Below are 12,474 nucleotides of genomic sequence, written 5' to 3' on the forward strand. Positions count from 1 at the left end.
TTAAATACCCCTTATAAATGTTGAATGGTGGTCACATAAGGACATATATGAAATACTAAAGATACTCGAGAAACTTTCTCTTGTATTTTTATTTAATTGCTTTCTACTTATAACAATAGAAAAGTACTCGGCTGTGGAAGAACAGCACTTGCTCGAACAACAGACGATGTATCTATTATCTCACTTCCATGAAGGTCATCGACCTATGACAGTTGGAGTAGCAGAAACATTAGAAATCATGTGCAATTTAATCTTTACACAAATAAAGGAAAAGTATCACAATGCCTGAATAATGAAGAGTCTCTCAGAGAAAAAGAAGTCTGTCCCTGAGGATATTCTTCATTTTCTTTCCTGAACTGTTCCAATGCGTTCACACTATGAGATTCACTCACTGTGCTGACACACGTATTAATAGTATTTTGGCTGGAAGAGTGTAGATGTTCTAAAGTGATTGCAAAGTGCAGCTGTGACTCAGTTCTCCTTTCATTCATTCATTACTTCTCCATGTCAATTCTGGGAGACTATTGTTCATCGAGAAACTGTCATCGGGACTGAAATTAACTGTTTTTTCTCCTACTTCAGGCAGAAGTGTTTTTATGTTCCCTGCTTTTCAGAACATATTACTTTATTTTTTACAAGGTTGGTGATGAAAATATTGCATCAGTTCCATTTGAAAAGAAAAATTAACATAAACGTTGGAAAAGTGTGGAAAAGTGTATATTGACAAAAAAGCATAACCTATAAAAACATTTTCATGTTATGTCTTCATTCCTCTTCTTCTCCTAATTTAGAAATAAAGCAAGCAAAAATAAAGCCCTTCTATTGCAATTTCTAATTGCAAGCTAATGATGGATAACAATAGAAGTTTATTTTTCTATTAATTGAAAAGAGAATCTCTGTGTTCTAGAAAGGAGTGGGGAAAAGAATAATTAAGAGTCAGGAGAGGCCAGATGTTTCATCTTGTAATTTAACCAAAAAACAAAAATGTTTAAAAATATTTTTCAAAAAATATCTGTTGACAAGCTGTGAACAATCTAAATTCTCTGTTGGTCTACCTTGAACAGTGTTATTAGCTAAAGATTTTATTTTTTTCCAATTTAAATACCAGGCTGCAGGTTTTGCAAAATTGTTGGAAACACTAAGATCCCTTCAGAATCAGTATTCTATTTTTTAACAGAGTTTTCTATCTCCACACGTAACTTGACTCACCCTCAGACCTTCATCTGGAAAAAAGGAAACCGAATTATCTTAATATTTCAGACGCTTTTTTAAGTGTCATTATCAAAATAAATTGATATAATACTGAGATCTACTTAAATGTATAACTGTTGTCCTTTGGAAGAATTAAAAAAAAAAAATGTTGCTTGTACTTAAAATGATAAGAACTCAAAACTCAGGGATCGTTCAAGCTAATGAAGTCAAAGGTGTAATGGAGATTTTTTTTATTTATTTAAATTCAACATAAAAATGAAAGTAAAACATTTCAACACAACCAAAGCAAATAGTACAACAATTCCTTATTGACAAGTGAGTTCATATTTTCCAATGGAAAATTATTATTATTTCAGAAAAATGTCAACCTAATGAAAATGTTTAAATACTTTTAAGGATTTTTTTCAGAATATTCATACAATTCATTCAAAGTTAAAATGCTTCATTTGTTTCCAGATGAAATATTATGGATGAAATTATGGTTAGCACTGTATACGACCAGGGAGGGCTGAAACACAGGGCTCAAAGAATCCATTCCCAAGGCTAAAGGCTACATTTAAATATGTTCAGCTATAACACAGAGCCCATGGACTCAGCATCACAGATGTGTCTGTATTCTGCAGTAGTTGAGGCAGAAGCAAATGTGTTTTGCCCTCTGTGCTTGCCTTACCAAATGGCAGCAACAGCACAGAAAGTTTTTTTCTATGCTTTGCAGACAGCCAGTGCCATGACTCAGGACATACAGACAATGCTTTAAAAAACCTTCATCCTGCAAACCTCAGCATCAAAATTTCTGCGGAAAGAGGCAAAATACTAGTACTAATTACATATCCAGTCAATTACTTTTCACATGATTACTTTTGAAGAATAAAAGGTGCTATTTTTTTTAATTTTTATTTTTTACTTCCAGTGTATTTGGATCACCAAATATCCTAACCTCTTTAGCTTTGTAAGCTTTCTTTAGCTTTCTAAAAAAGGAGTATACATCAGTATTCCCAGTAACTCTACTGAAAGGAGCATAGCTCAACCATGTAAACTAAAATAGAAGCTAAAACTATGATCTATATATAAATAAATGTGTATACTATAAATAAGCATAGGCCAATGCTTAAAGGACTAAACCTACAAAATTCCATTTGGGAATATGAATTGAGTTCTTTTTATTTTTTTTTAATCCTTTGATATTCTGGAGAAAATACAATGAAGAAATATTCTTCATAATTGTGGTTTAACCCAGACAGCAGCTAAGCATCATAAAGCCATTTGCTCACCCACACCCTCAGTGGGATAGGGGAGAGAACTGGAAAAAAAAATGTAAGCTTGTGGGTTGAAATAAAGAGAGTTTAATAGGACAGAAAATAAGTAATAATAATAATAATGATAACAGTAATAATAATAATGTGTACAAAGCAAATGATGCACAGTGCAATTGCTCACCACCTGCTGACCGATGCCCAGCCCAGTCCCAAGCAGTGAACCTCCCACACCCCAGCCAGCCACCCCTTAATAATTGCTCAGCATGACACCATGGAATGGAATACCTCTTTGGCCAGTTCGAGTCAGCTGCCCTGGTTCTGTCCCCTCACAGCTCCTCATGCACCCCCAGACTCCTCACAGGCAGGGCGGCATAAGAAGGTGAAAAGTCTTTGGCTTAGTGTAAGCACTGCTCTGCAACAATTAAAACATCAGTGTGTTATCAACATTATTCTCATCCTAAATCCAAAACACAGCACCATACTAGCTACTAGGAGGAAAATTAACTCTATCCTAGCTGAAAACAGGACAATAATGAACTCCTAAAGAAAAGATTTTTGGCTTTTGTTTACTGTAAAAAAAAAAAAAAGTGTTATGGAGATAAGCAGAATTCCAGCAATATTATGACTCAGGCTGTGACACAATAGGCAGCAACGTGTTTGCTATTCTTAGTGGAAATATCAAGAATGTAATAGTTAAGCATGCTTTCTACATCTATAACTATGCATGTTGCCTCACAGCATTTGCCACATGACCTTTTCTCTCCTTGACACATCCCAACACTCAAATCAGTTGTCATGGTTTTGGTTGGGATCAAGTTAATTTTCTTTTTAGAGTGTCACACAGTGCTGTGCTTGGGATTTTTGGGGAAAATAACGGTGATAACACAGTGGTGGTTTTAGTTGTTACACAGAGCTAACAACTTTCTGCTTCGTGTACTGCCCTTCCAGAAAGGAGACTGGTAGCTCACAATAAGCTGGGAGGGGACTCAGCCAAAACAGCTGACCCAAACTGGCCAAAGGCATATTCCATATCATATGATATCATGCTCAGCAATAAAAGCCAGGGTAAAGAAAGAGGAAGAGTGGGACATTCAGATGGCATTTTTCTTCCCATGAACCATTACACGTGATGGCCCCTACTTCTCTGGAAGTGGATGAACATTTGTCTACCAATGGAAAGTAGTGAATTAATTCCTTGGTTTGCTTTGCATGTGTACGCAGCTTTTCCTTTACTTGGTAAACTGTCATTATCTCAACCCATGAGTTCTTGCACTTCTACTTTAATTTTCTCCCCCTTCCAACCTGGAGAGAAGTGAACATGTGGCTGTGTGATGCTTAGCTGCCTGCCAGGAATAAACCACAACATCAATGACAATAAACATCAGGGCATTCTGGATTCTCCTGGGATCATGCATTTTATGCTATATTTTTGATTACCTAATTATAACTTATTCCTATATATATATATATATATGTAAGTATTTAAATATATTCCTCTTTCTATTTCACTGTTTTCATATTTTGGTCACCTGTAGTTCATGTTGTATACCTGCTTCTTTACAAGACAACTGTAAATTTTAGTCAGAATGAGGACATCATAGGTTTTCACATAAATACTTGTAATGCACAAATTTTGATGCAGCCTCTAACGAGGATATTCTCTACTTTCTTTTTTAAAAAAAATTTCCGCAACACTCAATTTCTTTTTGATAACTCTCATAAAGTGTGACAATTTTTCAGACAAATCTGATGTAGATGTAAGAAAGGGACAATATTCTGCTGCCACTTTGCACTGGTCAATGAAATGAAAGTACCTAACTATACAAAAACAAACAACATTTTCATTCCAATTCAACTTTGCAAAGTCTGTTTTCCTGTTTGTTCAACCATTTCTATGACTAGCTTTTTAAACCTTACAGAGGTTCATTATTTATTTACTGCTCAGTATGAAGACTCCTTTACAACATACTGTGCAGAAATCAAGTATACTAACTAGTACTAAATGCAGATGCCAAAGCTAACGGATAGGGAAAGATACAGATCAGAAAGCTGAACCTAAAGTCATTTAATTTTTGTTGGCTTTGATTTTTTGAATGAGACACCATTTCATTCCTTTTATTTTCTCAGTTCCTAAACTTAGTGTTGCATACCCAAAGCAAAGGGCAACATACCATATAGTTAATTGTCACCATGTCAATTATGCTTGAAACAAACAATACAATTTAATAAACTTGCAAGTTTATAGCAAATTTAGAAAAGGTGTAAAGAATGTTTACTATTGCTGAATGGTCTAGAAGGCTTGTGTTTGTGTTTGTTTCTTTTTTTTATTTTTCCTCTTTTATGAAAATCATACAGGCAAGCTATTATATTTTACACTGTTTTCAGAAACAGAAAAAAAAAAAAACACTACAGTTTAGAATTTGAAATACACCATCTGTATGTGATTTATGTATAGAAAGTAATGATTACAAACTTATGTATCTGATCACATTCTACGTACATAACAAGGAAGGAAAGTTACACGGTTGATAGGCTATTGAATCAGGAAACCTAGACAGAAATTAAAGGAATGCAGTCAATAGAAAAACTTCTATAGATTTAAGAGACTCCAGAAGCCTGTCTCAGAACGTGTTGCTGGCTCGCCGTGGTCCTAAGCTTATGTTTCCCAAAGCAACGATTTAGATTGGCCTGGAAATGAGAAAATCTTAATGTTAAGACACTCGTTTCACATTCTTGGACTTCAGTGTAATCATGTAAGTGGCAGATGCCAAACTGGATCCCTGAATGTAGAGACTCTTGAGTATACAGAAAACTTATGTTAAAACATGCCAAAACACACGGGGAAAACACAGAAAATTTATACAACACTTTGCACAAAATGGACAATTTTACTTCCTGATCCTGCAAATTGTGCCTAACAATGCATATGTATATTCCCATTTAAGTCAATTGGATTATTTACATGCATTAAATTAAGCACATATATAACTGTTTTTCAGATAAAGGTCTTAATTACTTTTAAAGTATTGAACTATTTTTCTTCAGACTTGACTCAATGAGAGCTATAGATCAAGTCTAGCTAGAAGTTACGAGCATTATCTGGTTCTAGTTATCCACCAAAATGTTTCTGACTAGCATATAAAAAGAAAATACTTTCACACTCCTTCATGATTAGCAAAAGTGTTTTTAAACCATTGTTTTACACACATTTATCAAGTAATGACAGTTGAGATAACATTTTCTTTTATACAAAATAGGAAACAAGTTTCAGAAAGGTATATGTTTCAAAGTAAAGATGCAAGTAGTCCATTCCCTGTTTATTCCATCACAATACATAAATAAATAGGACTTTACAATTTTTGTAAATAAATAATACTGGTTTTGCACATGAAGAAGGATCAACAAGATTTAATATATGTAACTGAAAAAAAATATATATTGTTTATTGTTCAGATATCAGTAATTAGAAGAATTACCACAGAAGAAGTGAGTACAGTAAGAATTTAAGATAATGATGTATAAGTATAACAATGTCATAGTAAAAAAATCTTTTAGGCGCTCTGTATACTCTCTATGCATTATATAGCCAAGTAAAACAATAAATAAAAGCAACATTCTCCTGTTTCCTATGCAGATCTTTTAAAATATTGAATATTTCCGCTATTAAAAGTAGGCATCATTATAGCAGCATGAAAATGTGAAGATAAGTATAAAGTCCTGTTAATTCTGAGATGACCTTGGTTGGTCCCCTTATACAACCTTTTCTTGTGCACTTCTCTGTCCAAATCAGACTGTTCATATGGGTTTAGCCACTGTCACAGCAGACTGCGACAAAAAGGGCACTTGCCCTTTTATTATATTAAAAGGGCTGGTGTGATTCCGTTGTGTATAAAAAGATGCACTGTCAGTGCAGACCCAAAGTACTACTGTTAGGACAACCCACAGAATGACACCACACCCATTCTGTTCATATGGAGCATTGTATTTTGTGCCTATTTTTTGATAAAATGCTTTGAATGTATTTCGGTTCTGTTTGTTTTCAGAACTCCAGTAAATTTTCCACCTACTTCTACAATTTGTTTCTACAACACAGAAGACACTGTTTGGTACAAAAAGCCAAGCACCATGTTTGCAGGAAACAGAATCAAATTATTAGTGGATCACTGTTCAAAGGCTATATTGTAATCATTTCTAAAATAAAAGGTTTTGTATAGAGAAAGCGATCTTTGCCTCACTAGTGCAACAGTACACATCAGGTTCCTGACTGCTAATGTAATATAGCGAGTAAGGATTCTGGGTAAGGATTCAACTCAGCCATCAGTTCAGTATTGGTCATAAAGTTCAGCTTCATAAAGTTAAAAATCCCTTGCACCTTTATCAGATAACTTATTCACATTCAGCATGGTGCATAAATTAATATGAAGCTGTGAATGAAGATCTAACAAATTAAAAGAATAGAAACCTCAGTGGAACCCTGAGGAAATCGACCAGCAGAATAGGCCTTCCTAACAGTACTCTAACTATATAGAACCACATATAATTCAATTACTGCATATTCTGTGTCTTTATGAGCATGAGTAAACAAACTCAAAAAGTAACAGAGCTTGTAATTAATTAGATCATACCCATTTATTTCTGAATTGTTCTTTGTACATGAGGGAAAAATCCCACCCCTGATGATTAAAATAAGAAGAATCCTTTTGACTTTGCTGGGATCAGACCATTTCCCATTTCATTTTTGTTACCTAAGTCCAGATCTAGGCAAAGCATCAACTTTTTTTCTTTGCCTTTACTTAACATGTGTTCTTAAAGTCTATTCTGAGGCTGCTGGCAAAAGTCTTCAAAATCAGAAAAGGATGCACTCATCACAGGTGGAATTTCCACATGTTGCAGTTCCATTCTAATGCTGAAATTAACAACTGGGTAAAAAAAAAAAAAAAAAAGTCTGTTACTTTGATGAAAGCCTTGGAAGAAAACACAGAGCAAGTCTGCTCAGTGTCCATCTGCATGTCAGTTTGCTTATGGATAAAGAGACGAGAGTAACCTAATTCTTCCCAAAGCTTTTAAGTGCTAAACTAATCACTTAAAATTTAAATAATAAAATATAATGCAATAGCTCATGAGATGACCTACTTGGGCTCCAGGCATGCGTAGATATTAGGGATTCTATTAGAGTTAGCTGAGATATAATGACTATACTTCATAGCAAAGAAAGATTTATGCCAACAAGCCTTTCTTGATCTTATTTAGACTTTCAGTCTTATGTAAAGTAGAACGTTAATCATAAAACATGAGAAACTAATACTTTAATTACTTTTCCACCAAAGCTATTGGACATATGTCCCCTGGCTCATTAAATAAAGTCCACTTCATTCGTGTACATGAACATTTTGTAAGTTAAGGTGCAATATGATCTTACCCTGAAACTTTAGTTCTATTAACACCTGCAAAATTGAAGCAGGATTCAGTTGAACTGATCATGTTAAGCATAATTAAGAAGCTGATATAAATAGCATAAGCACACTCATTTACCTGGCTTTAATTTGTGCTTTGAAGAGATATGTTATACTCTTAATTACAATGTTTCCCCAGGGCCCTCTGCTTTTGACAGTAATCTGATAGGACAGAATTTTTCTGCAATTTGAAATGCAACAAATGCACAAAACCATCTCTTAAATTTTTATTTAGCTATTGTGGCCAGGCTGCTGCTCTTCACCAGTGGAAGCAATGTGTAAATAAATAAATAAAATTTGACTGAACAGTCTGGCAGGTATTTATGACAATGCACATGGATGAATCTTTTCTGACATTACTTCAGCAAAATTCAGAGTGGGAAAATTCCCCAAACTATTATATGACCTGAATTAGATCTGAAGTATAATGACACAACAAAATTGTGACCTAAGCTATATATTTGACAGGTAGGATTAACAATAGGGGCATTTAACCAGTATTTTGAGCTACAAAGAAAACGTATACATTAAAAATATATATATTTTCCAGATATGCTAGCTAGCAAGCATGCACAATAAATCAAAGAGTTTTCTAAATTTGGATTACCTATACATGCTGTTTACTACTGAAATTACAGGGGGCAAGAATTCTACTCTTTACTCTGTTATAAAAAAAAAAAGTGTGTGTCACCTGACTTCAGAAGAAGTTTACAGAGCTTACAGGAAGTTTACTGAGAATTCTGTCATTGGACAGACAGGAGATAGTACTGAAAGGAACAAACAGAGCAGAGTATTTCATACTCAGCCTTTCTCCCACAAAAAAAAAAAAAAAAAAAAAAAAAAAGAGAAGAGAAGAGGATCCTGATTTAATACCTTGAATTCCTCTGGAAGCAGGATCAGGCTTGGTTGCTGCACTGTCCAAGAATGTGTGTTCTTCCCATTAAATTCTGTTCACAGACAGCTTAATAAGTCTGTGGTGCACTTAACTCTGCATTATATTCTTCCCTGAAAAATACATATTTTTGAGTAAAAATCTTGAGAACACTTAGGATTAGCAGCAGGGGCACACTGTCCGTGAAATATTACCTTCATCCATCCACAGCTGTGCTGCAGCAGGATTCCCTTCTGCTTTTTGCAACAATTGAATAAAGTACAGATTTTATCTCAAACAACAAATCAGAGTTTTATATCTTCATTTTCTTCTCATATAGTGTTTTTAAAATAGTGATACTAGCAAGGAAAAATATTTGAGAAATTACAAAAAACAAAAACCCAATAACAAGCCCAATGCCAACAACAGCAACAAGTAGAAAACAAAACACAGATTTAAGTTCCCATGCACCATGATCACTTGCAAACTGAAGAGTAATCTCTTATCAACGGCTCTTACATATACCCTAAATGCATGTGAGTTTGCAGTGGAACACATGGCAAATCACTAAGTCTCTTTATGGTTCAGATGTAGAGGTATCACAATAATAACGATAAAACTTTCTATCCCTGAAATAATATACTATATGACTGAGAGAGGAAGCTTAAATATGTCTGGATAAAAAAAGTAATATGCCAGGCTTAAAATACGATATTTTATACTACTTAGCAAGCAGCTAAAGAGGGTTTATAGAGAAGAATGATGGATGCAATTTTCTTTAAAATCAAAACAAAACAAAAAAGTTATAAGCAAAAGAACCGAATTTAATCTAATCTCACTACTAAAGCTTGCCATAATCTTATGGAGCATTTGGACAGTTCATAGAGCCAAAGAGATGATCCTGAATTAGCATAGTATACAAATCAGCTTTTCAATTTTTATCAGATTATCTGCATTACTGGCTAATGCTGATGCATTCTGCAACATGTAATAAACACTTCTAAGCATCATATTTCCAAAGTGTAAAATATCTTCAAAACAGATCTTAACTGTTTTAGCAAGATAAAGTATGCTACTTTTACATGAATAATATTATCAGAATTGTGTTAAATCTCTTCATTTATTATCTCTAATGCTACTTAAAAGAGAAGTTAATAGAGTAATTCATTCTCATACCGTGACCTTGGTCACTAGTACATAATGTTTCATATTCATTATGCTGAGCTAAGTGAGGGCCCTGTTATAATATCACTTAATTTATATTCTGAATAATGCTCAAGGGACAAGTTGCTCTTGTGCATTAGAGTTCTATCTAAATCACAATATTTGAAGACAAGTGGAGAGAGCAGAAAACTATTAAACAACATGTTTGCTAACATAAAACATTGCTACAGACTCTGAACATAAGGCCTTGTGAATTAAACAGCACAGTGGCTTTCCTATAAATATCCAGCTTGTCTTTATTTAAAAAAAAAAAAAAAAAAGAGAGAGAGAGAAAAAATAAAAGGAAGGAAAAAAAACACCTTCTATTGCATGTTCCACCTGTATTTAGCTTTCAGAAATAGATCTGTCTCTCCAGTTGTGGAAATTAAAACAAGAAAGTCTGCTACAAGTTTGGAAGCTCAGCTCGGGATCTGAAAGTTAAACTGGCATATTACATTTTTCATCCATGTTCCAATATTAATGGAGGTCTTGCAATCTGCATTACTTAATAATATATTTTCTTCAATGATCAACCTGTGAATGCAATAATTGATTTATTCTAATTGAAGCTAGGCAATTTTTTTTTATTATTTATTTATTTATTCTAGGAAAAGACAGATACAGTTCTATTCCTCATTATGATTTTAAATAAAATCATATTAAAAAACCTTATTTCTACCAACATGAGAGGTACATGTTCTGGCTGAACACAGAACAAATCCCAGAAGATAAAAATGGCAGCTTTATAAAGCTGTCTTTGAAAACAGAATTGTACTTCTCAATCCCAGTTTTTTGGGAGTCATAGATGGCACAGATGCATAGATTTCCACAGTTATATAAAGTAAATGCAGCTTCATTGTTCAAGGTTAACAATGCAGCTGTTTTTTCAGTTAACATTAATAGCATGAATTTTTTATCTTCTTTCCCCTCACCTCCACTGTTAAAAAAAAAAAAAAAAAAAAGCACAGAAATTCCCACTACAACCTCTTAAAAAATCTTTAAATTGAATGCTTTTCAAATGCCATGGTGAATTAAAACTCACTACACTTGAAGTCTGTGCAGGTTTGGGTGTTGGTAAACTAACTCAGGAAAGCTGAGTTATTTATGATGGTTTGAGATGTCTCTGGTTCAGGTGTCCTACCAGCTCTCCTTCTCCACTCCACAGATAATGGTCCTTAGCACTGTATCTGTGCAGTATGTCAAATCCTTCAAGCCACACTCTCACAAACACCCTAAGGTTACCTTAACCTAACAGTAAAGGTGAGTCCATTCCAGTATACCAAACCATGAACAACTGTAGCTAAGCACAGATCCGATACATCTGGCCCAAATACAACTGTGAGGAATATCTAGACAGATGTGAAATCTAGGCTTCTAAGTTACAGTTTTATTTCCCAGAGAACATCCTGTCATAGCAGAGTTATTTCCCTATGATATATTCAGAGACAGTGGACAAAGTCAGCAGAGCAGAGAATCGCATGCTTCTGCCTATTAATATGTGCATATATCAACCTTAGCAGTATCTTGTATTTCAATTTAGCATGCTATGGTACTTATATGGATAGTACTAGGAACTACACTGAAAGTATAATGAATGATTTTGGCAGTTCTGAAGTAAAAGGTAACAGGATATGTAGAATCTGTTTGTCTCTGACTGATACATTATGATGTATTACAATGCTGCTGACATGTCAAAAGATGTGATTTAGTAGTCACTGGTTATTTCAATTTACTCTTTTTACGTTTTTAATTAGTAAATGAGTCCCTCATGGTCAAATGATTAATTACACAATAATTCACTGCAGTACCTTCTTTCCTGTTTGAGCGGAGCATGCAGTATATAGAGAAACCATTTGGAATATAGACTGACATTATAAATTATAGCAATGTGCTCACACTGCCTTAGTTAAGGTTGTGTCAGCACTCCCATTAGGAACTCCTATTTTCAGGTTAGTTAAAATTAGGCAGAGAAAGTTCATTCTAGCTTGCATGTTGACATGCAGGAACTCAGCCAGGGCATAAACTCCTTCCATCCATAAACCTATAGATATGTGTACATAAGATGAGAGAAAGCAAAGGAAGCAGGCAGTATAGAAGTTGTTAAGGGGTGGGAAGGAGAGAGAGGGAAGGAGTGAACCAAAAAAAAAAAAAAAGAGGCAGGTTCCTAAATCATTGTAAATATAAGAGGAAAGAAGTAGAAACAAATTCCTAGATTTATCAAGTATCACACATTACTACTTCCATAAAGTAACAAATTCATTCAGTAAAATACATTTTTGTGACTCATAAAAGGTGTGGTCTATGGAACAACAGAGAACTGAGAAGCCTAGAACAATTTTGCCAAGGTCATAAAGATAGATAGGAAGGCATCTTAAACATTTGCCCAATTGTATTTCTCAATCTTTTCCTCCAGGCAACAGCCTCGTTCTAGTCATTGTACAGAGAACATATCCTAAACTGATGTGCTCTGAGACTGAGC

General features: G+C 34.3%; 1 long non-coding RNA gene across 3 annotated transcripts in view; it reads right to left on the bottom strand.

Annotated features, from left to right (window-relative positions):
- Positions 1 to 4,069: 4,069 nt before the first annotated feature.
- LOC118249617 (uncharacterized) overlaps positions 4,070 to 12,474 on the bottom strand; it is a 25,388-nt gene continuing 16,983 nt past the window's right edge. For 2 of the 3 annotated variants that reach the window (XR_004779147.1, XR_007707779.1), the window contains exons 3-4: positions 8,795 to 8,926; positions 5,627 to 7,387 (exon numbers count right to left, since the gene is read on the bottom strand). This is a non-coding gene — a long non-coding RNA (uncharacterized LOC118249617). Of the gene's footprint in view, positions 5,157 to 5,626; positions 7,388 to 8,794; positions 8,927 to 12,474 lie in introns of those variants that run through there. The other variant, XR_004779148.1, reaches the window with a different exon arrangement.

The sequence above is a fragment of the Cygnus atratus genome, chromosome 2, assembly GCF_013377495.2.
Source record: "Cygnus atratus isolate AKBS03 ecotype Queensland, Australia chromosome 2, CAtr_DNAZoo_HiC_assembly, whole genome shotgun sequence".
Taxonomy (NCBI): Eukaryota; Metazoa; Chordata; class Aves; order Anseriformes; family Anatidae; genus Cygnus; species Cygnus atratus.